Source organism: Epinephelus fuscoguttatus, linkage group LG3 (assembly GCF_011397635.1).
Source record: "Epinephelus fuscoguttatus linkage group LG3, E.fuscoguttatus.final_Chr_v1".
Lineage (NCBI taxonomy): Eukaryota > Metazoa > Chordata > Actinopteri > Perciformes > Serranidae > Epinephelus > Epinephelus fuscoguttatus.
This window is the reverse complement of record NC_064754.1, coordinates 42,875,754-42,883,251: the sequence shown is the minus strand read 5'-3', so window position 1 is coordinate 42,883,251 and position 7,498 is coordinate 42,875,754. Positions and strand designations below refer to the sequence as shown.

The window sequence follows — 7,498 nt, the reverse complement described above, 5'->3', positions numbered from 1 at the left end:
AACCAATTTGGTTTTAAACGAAACCATGGCACTGATTTATGTATTTTTGCACTCAAGGAAATTTTAGATAAATATAATAGGCAAAATTCTACAATGTTCATGTGCTTCATTGATGCTTCTAAAGCATTTGATCGTGTAAATCATGAGAAATTATTTTTAAAATTGTCTAAAATTGGGGTCCCTGTTTTTTTTAATTAGAATCTTGGTTTATTGGTACTCGCATCAGACAATGAGGGTGCCATGGGGGAATGTAACATCTGTTCCCTTCCATGTGACCAATGGTGTTCGCCAGGGTGGAATTTTGTCTCCTTTTCTTTTTAATATGTATATGAATGATTTGTCTTTGATTTTAAATGCATGTGGTACAGGTTGTAGGGTTGGTGACTCACTAATTAATCACCTTATGTACGCAGATGATTTGGTCATCTTTAGCCCACATTGTGCTGGTCTCCAACAGCTCCTGAGAATATGCACACTGTATGGTGCTGGTTTTGAAATAAAATACAATGCTAAAAGGAGTAAGATCATGATTGTCAGAAGTAGAGAAGACAGACAGTCAACCTTCCCTGACTTCTATCTGTCTGGCACTGCACTCAGTGTGTGCAATGAGATTAGCCTACATATTTGGGCCATATTATCGCAAATGACCTGTCTGATGACGAGGATATCTATAGGCAGCGTCGGCAGCTGTATGCCCTAGCAAACATGCTGTGTCGTAAGTTCAGCATGTGCTGTGTATCTGTGAAGATCTCACTCTTTAGAGCGTATTGTACACATTTGTATAATGCCTACCTGTGGTGTTGTTATAAACAAGGCAGCATGAGAAAACTCACAGTGGCTTATAATGACAGCATGAGGCTGCTGCTGCTGAGAGCTTCAAGAAGCTCCAGTGCAAGTTTGTTAGTGTTGGGGTATTTTTTTTTTTTTTAACAAACTTTATTTCAGAAAACAGCATGTACAAAACAAGCAGACAAGTGCTCAACAAGCAATTCAATCAAGGGGTACAAGAAAACAATTCAAGATCAAATGCAGTAATAAAAACGTAAAATTTAAGAACAAAATAAATAAATAAATAAAAAGTGGGACTCACATATAAAATGCATTAAAAACAAAAATTCATCATTGCAAAAGGAAAAGGGTTACATTATTCTTCTTCAAAGAGTTCTCTATATATATTGACAGTTTTGTTACTTTTTGTTGTATTAATAAAATCTAGCATTTCAATATATTCAACAAATTCCAGTGAATATCTGATGAAATTAGGGGTTACTTTCAAAAATCTACATTTGTGGATATGAAATTTACCAAACAAAATCAGTAAATTAACAATAAATTCTGTTTTATCTTGTGGTCAAAATAAACAATGACACTTTTACAATCAATTTTGATAATATTTTTAGATTTACACAGTACATATCTCTCAATCTGGGCGGCACGGTGGTGTGGTGGTTAGCACTCTCGCCTCACAGCAAGAGGGTTGCCGGTTCGATCCCGGGCAGAGTTTGCATGTTCTCCCCATGTTAGCGTGGGTTCTCTCCGGGCACTCCGGCTTCCTCCCACAGTCCGAAGACATGCAGATTGGGGACTAGGTTAATTGATAACTCTGAATTGTCCGTAGGTGTGAATGTGAGCGTGAATGGTTGTTTGTCTCTATGTGTCAGCCCTGCGATAGTCTGGCGACCTGTCCAGGGTGTACCCTGCCTCTCGCCCGATGTCAGCTGGGATAGCCGCGACCCTCAAGAGGATGAAGCGGTTAGAAGATGAATGAATGAATGAATATCTCTCAATCTGAGACCAGAAGTTAAGTGAGTATGAACACTGATAAAATAAATAAATATGGATTCAACCTCATTATTACAGAAGGTACAATTATTTTCAATGTCTAACAATTTAGATAGGTAAGAGTTAATAATATATACAGTACAGGCCAAAAGTTTGGACACACCTTCTCATTCAATGCGTTTTCTTTATTTTCATGACTATTTACATTGTAGATTCTCACTGAAGGCATCAAAACTATGAATGAACACATGTGGAGTTATGTACTTAACAAAAAAGGTGAAATAACTGAAAACATGTTTTATATTCTAGTTTCTTCAAAATAGCCACCCTTTGCTCTGATTACTGCTTTGCACACTCTTGGCATTCTCTCCATGAGCTTCAAGAGGTAGTCACCTGAAATGGTTTTCCAACAGTCTTGAAGGAGTTCCCAGAGGTGTTTAGCACTTGTTGGCCCCTTTGCCTTCACTCTGCGGTCCAGCTCACCCCAAACCATCTCGATTGGGTTCAGGTCCGGTGACTGTGGAGGCCAGGTCATCTGCCGCAGCATCACTCTCCTTCTTGGTCAAATAGCCCTTACACAGCCTGGAGGTGTGTTTGGGGTCACTGTCCTGTTGAAAAATAAATGATCGTCCAACTAAACGCAAACCGGATGGGATGGCATGTCGCTGCAGGATGCTGTGGTAGCCATGTTGGTTCAGTGTGCCTTCAATTTTGAATAAATCCCCAACAGTGTCACCAGCAAAACACCCCCACACCATCACACCTCCTCCTCCATGCTTCACAGTGGGAACCAGGCATGTGGAATCCATCCGTTCACCTTTTCTGCGTCTCACAAAGACACGGTTGGAACCAAAGATCTCAAATTTGGACTCATCAGACCAAAGCACAGATTTCCACTGGTCTAATGTCCATTCCTTGTGTTTCTTGGCCCAAACAAATCTCTTCTGCTTGTTGCCTCTCCTTAGCAGTGGTTTCCTAGCAGCTATTTGATCATGAAGGCCTGATTCGCGCAGTCTCCTCTTAACAGTTGTTCTAGAGATGGGTCTGCTGCTAGAACTCTGTGTGGCATTCATCTGGTCTCTGATCTGAGCTGCTGTTAACTTGCCATTTCTGAGGCTGGTGACTTGGATGAACTTATCCTCAGAAGCAGAGGTGACTCTTGGTCTTCCTTTCCTGGGTCGGTCCTCATGTGTGCCAGTTTGGTTGTAGTGCTTGATGGTTTTTGCGACTCCACTTGGGGACACATTTAAAGTTTTTGCAATTTTCCGGACTGACTGACCTTCATTTCTTAAAGTAATGATGGCCACTCGTTTTTCTTTAGTTAGCTGATTGGTTCTTGCCATAATATGAATTTTAACAGTTGTCCAATAGGGCTGTCGGCTGTGTATTAACCTGACTTCTGCACAACACAACTGATGGTCCCAACCCCATTGATAAAGCAAGAAATTCCACTAATTAACCCTGATAAGGCACACCTGTGAAGTGGAAACCATTTCAGGTGACTACCTCTTGAAGCTCATGGAGAGAATGCCAAGAGTGTGCAAAGCAGTAATCAGAGCAAAGGGTGGCTATTTTGAAGAAACTAGAATATAAAACATGTTTTCAGTTATTTCACCTTTTTTTGTTAAGTACATAACTCCACATGTGTTCATTCATAGTTTTGATGCCTTCAGTGAGAATCTACAATGTAAATAGTCATGAAAATAAAGAAAACGCATTGAATGAGAAGGTGTATCCAAACTTTTGGCCTGTACTGTATATACTGTGTAAAATTTTGATGTGCGCTTGTTTAATTTTATTGTTAATGCAGAATTTGTATGGTAAAAGCCAAGCTCTCTGCCAGTCAATGTCAGTAAAGTTGTTTTCCAAAAAGCTTTCCCTCTGGGACTAATTTTCCTTTTTTCATAGAGTGCATTATGTATGTGTTTATTGTTACACTTACAATCCATAAAATCTAGACCATTTACAAATAACAGAGATTCTATCCTTAGTACTTCTTGGAATTGTAGGTGACACTTCATTAGGTGAGACAGGCCGCCAGGAAAAGCTTTTATCACAGAGATAAATTCTTTACTTGTTACAGGAAAGGATGTTAGTGTCGGGGTAGCCTACCTACCTGCGCTGCTGTTCTGCATAACCTGATGTATGGATTTATGTGTAGGGCATCTGAGTCAGCTAACCCTGTACGCAGTTCTGTCAGATTTTCTTCCAGACTGTGGAACCATTGGCGAACATGTCTGTATGTTAGACACTGAACATTGCGGAAGGCTTTGTATTTTTGTTGTGTGTTATTTTTCTTTCTTATTTTTACTATGCTGTCTTTTTACTGTGTTTTTATTGTGATATGGATCCCCCTGGGTCTGAAATAAAGAATTGAACTGAACTGAATAAACGTCCGCCCCCTACAATACCAGAGCAGCGATACACATTGGTCAAGCGGAAAGTTGGTCACATGCCCTCTAGTGGCGGGATAGCGTGTTGCATATCCGACCAAGAACTGACTGAACTTTAGTATTGCTGCGTTGCTGCTGACCAGGAATTCTTGTGCGTTTCCAAAGTCAAGCAAACCTAAAAGCATAATCTACTATAATCTACCGTAATAGGAGCAATATTAACACACAGTGGTCATTAATTGCTGTGTCATGAATGCCTGCTGTTTTAATAATGATATAGCCTACTTTCAAGTGGCTTCACATCTCTCTCATTGGCTAACGTGTTAAGCAAGTTTGTGCGCTAAATTTACTTGTGTTTGTGTTACGTTAGCCAAACTCTGTCATTGTCTTTATTATTGGCCCAATGGCCCTTCATCTCAATATTAATTCATTGGCTGAATGGATTTACAGAAGCGCCTTCTCCACCCCCACCATCTCTATGCAGGTAATGATGGACAGCAAAACAGACACAATACTGCAGACTAGCATCTCTGTGGGCAAATGTGTGTTTTTTATTAACTGAAATCAAACCCTTTTATGCTTATTTCAGGAGAATACAGACTATTTGCAGAGAGGGCCAACTACTAATTTCAGCAGAAAGGACCCCAGCACCATTCAGAAGATTAAAGAGACCCTGAATTTGATGAGAAATCAACACTTTGAGGTACTGCACACATACCTGAGTAGCTGTAATGTATTTTTCAGGCCTGCATATTTATTATGGAATTTACTATATTATGTGAAATGTCTCCTCTCTATTTGGAGCCAGAGCTGAACATCAATGATCTGTGGACAGTTTGGCAGTGGGATGAGAAGGTGATAGACCACTACACTATGTTTACTGCATGACGACCACTTCATTGATTGTGAAACTTCCAATCAGTGAGGATTCTCTTGACTTCCTAGTCGACCCAGCTAAAGACGCGTGAACAGAACCTGACCCCTGTTCCAAAGGATGCATTCCTACCACTTTGAGCAGAATTCAGCAGACCTGGACAAGCGGCTATCTGATGGAATACGCCCACTCAACACAGCTGATTTAGAGAGGTACAGATGGATAGACTTTTTGTTTGTTTGTACATTCATAACTTGTTTAAGATAATTGTGTAAGAAATGAGTTACAACATCACAGTTCAGTAATGAGATGTTGTTGTTTTTTTGACCAGGCTGAAGCATGTCCTGTTATGCTCTGCTGTAAATACAGCCCTGAGCTAAATGATTTTCTCATCTGTGCTGGGCAGATACGGAGACCAGACTTACTTTGAGGAGATCAAGCAGTTTTACTAGAGAGATGAATTCAGCCACCAGGTCCAGGAGTGGAACATGCAGTGCACCCTTGTCATTGAACGCTGCAGCAATGATGATGACATCCTGCTTCTCAAACCCCATCCCCTGCAGGTAACAGGTCCCTCTGTTATGCCAGTAATGGGCATTCATCCAAATTGAGCTGTAGCAAGAACACACTGGTTGGTCCTCTGTAGCCTCTATCAAATGAGCCTTTTTTGAAGTCAGTCTGTCAGTACTATGCCTTCCTGCAGGTCTATGTGGTGTAGGAGGACCTGCTGAATGCTCTTTAGCCCCAGAAAAGGTTCCCACCTGCTCAAGGTAAACCAATACTGTATATAGCAAGAAAGGAGGGCCAGAATGGGACCCTGTGTAGTTATGCATAGAGTGGAGTATCCTATTTTAGACCTCACTGTGTTTGACTACCATACTTATATGTGGTTCTAGATCCTGAAACAGAAAAACCCTCGTCTGGAAAACGGCACTCAGCTGGTTACCATGTGCCACATGAGGCCCAAGGTCTTCATTAACTGTGCCGGATTCATTAAGATTGACACAGCTTCTCTGGGACACAGGTCAGAATTTTGAGCAGTATGGTGGTGATACATAATATGGTATATACTAAAGACGTAATTGAAATACATCTGGTTTCAACTTATTGTAGTAACATGAGCATACCTACAAAACTACTAATGTTCCCCGCAGCACTGATTCATACATTGAGGTTCTGGACAGGTCACGTGAGCACCCAGAGACACACAAATATGTGTCTGCCAGTAGAGAGCTGACAGTAAAGTACCAACCCTGTGGAAAACCAAGGTCAGCTAAGGACTGCCAACCACTACCCACCCGTCTTTGTCTTTCTAAAGAAGACCAATTCATGAGATGCACACATTTGCATTGATATAGAAATGCTGGAGATGTACTTAGTTTCATTTTTATGTGTAGGAATGTATTGGAACTGCTCACACCCACCCAAAATGTGTGTCAGGGCAGTAGCATAAGGAGGCATGAAGGGTCTTTTGTCTTTTATCCGCCAGCAGCAAGTGTGATTCTGGGGCTGATTTCAAGCTAGGAAAGGACACTGAAATGAACTTTAACCCTTACCTCCCTCTCTGTGTGAACGTTTGGTCTCATCAGGAATAATCGTCACAATCTGGAGCACCTCAACTAATAATTAGAGTTCATTTTCAGGATGTCATAACCCTTTCTTTCAGGATTGAGTTTGTGACCATCATGGGAAAAATCTGGGATCTATCTGAAACCCTCATGCCTGAGGGTTTCAGATAGATCCCAGATGACCTCAATGGACTCGTCCGCTGGTTCAAGGACTATTACCAAGAGCCAGTGCCAGGTCCGAGCCTACAGAAATGCTGTCCTTATAACAGCTCAAAGTGAAAAAAGAGGTCAGAATGATTCAGGCTCGACAGTGTTTTCAGTTCAGTATCTCTGATGTATGTTGTTTTTCTCCAACAGGCATTACTCCAAGCAGCACTAGCAGAAGACTCCATTAATTCCACGTCAGCTAACATTAATATAGCAGGTCAGTTCAAGTTTGAGATAATTTCAAATAACGGGTCAGTCTTAAGCTGATATTGTGTCCAACCTCCAAGTAGACACACAAACAGCCTGTTGACAGTCAATGTGGTTCACTGTGTGTTCGTATAGCTGGCAGCAGGTCTGCAGTTAAACATCACCAGCTGTCAGAATGGGACACGTGCCTCTCTGCACATCATCACGTAAGTAGAGTGAAATAGAGGGTGGGAGTGGGCGTATGTGTTAACACTTGCTGACTTCTTCTCCTGTGCACAGAACCAGGAACTGGAGATATAAACTGAAGTCAAGAACGAGGAGGCAGATGTGCAGGAGAAAATCAAGGCAGAGGATCCACTGGGTGCTGCTGAGGAGAAGCTGCAGGGGTGCTGACAGTGCATGAGAACTCCTGAGAGAACTATGAAAATAATCAAAACAGATTTGTGGTGTTTGCTCATACTACTTGT

The 7,498-nt window shown here is 41.4% G+C and overlaps 2 long non-coding RNA genes across 2 annotated transcripts; both read left to right on the top strand.

The window, feature by feature from the left end:
- Window positions 1–4,155: 4,155 nt before the first annotated feature.
- On the top strand, window positions 4,156–5,592 carry LOC125885716 (uncharacterized). The gene is made up of 4 exons (XR_007448926.1): window positions 4,156–4,659; window positions 4,765–4,878; window positions 4,984–5,261; window positions 5,456–5,592. It is a non-coding gene; the product is annotated as an uncharacterized LOC125885716 (long non-coding RNA).
- Window positions 5,593–5,948: 356 nt separating this feature from the next.
- On the top strand, window positions 5,949–7,237 carry LOC125885718 (uncharacterized). Its single transcript, XR_007448929.1, has 3 exons — window positions 5,949–6,073; window positions 6,975–7,041; window positions 7,167–7,237. It is a non-coding gene; the product is annotated as an uncharacterized LOC125885718 (long non-coding RNA).
- The last annotated feature ends 261 nt before the right edge of the window (window positions 7,238–7,498 follow it).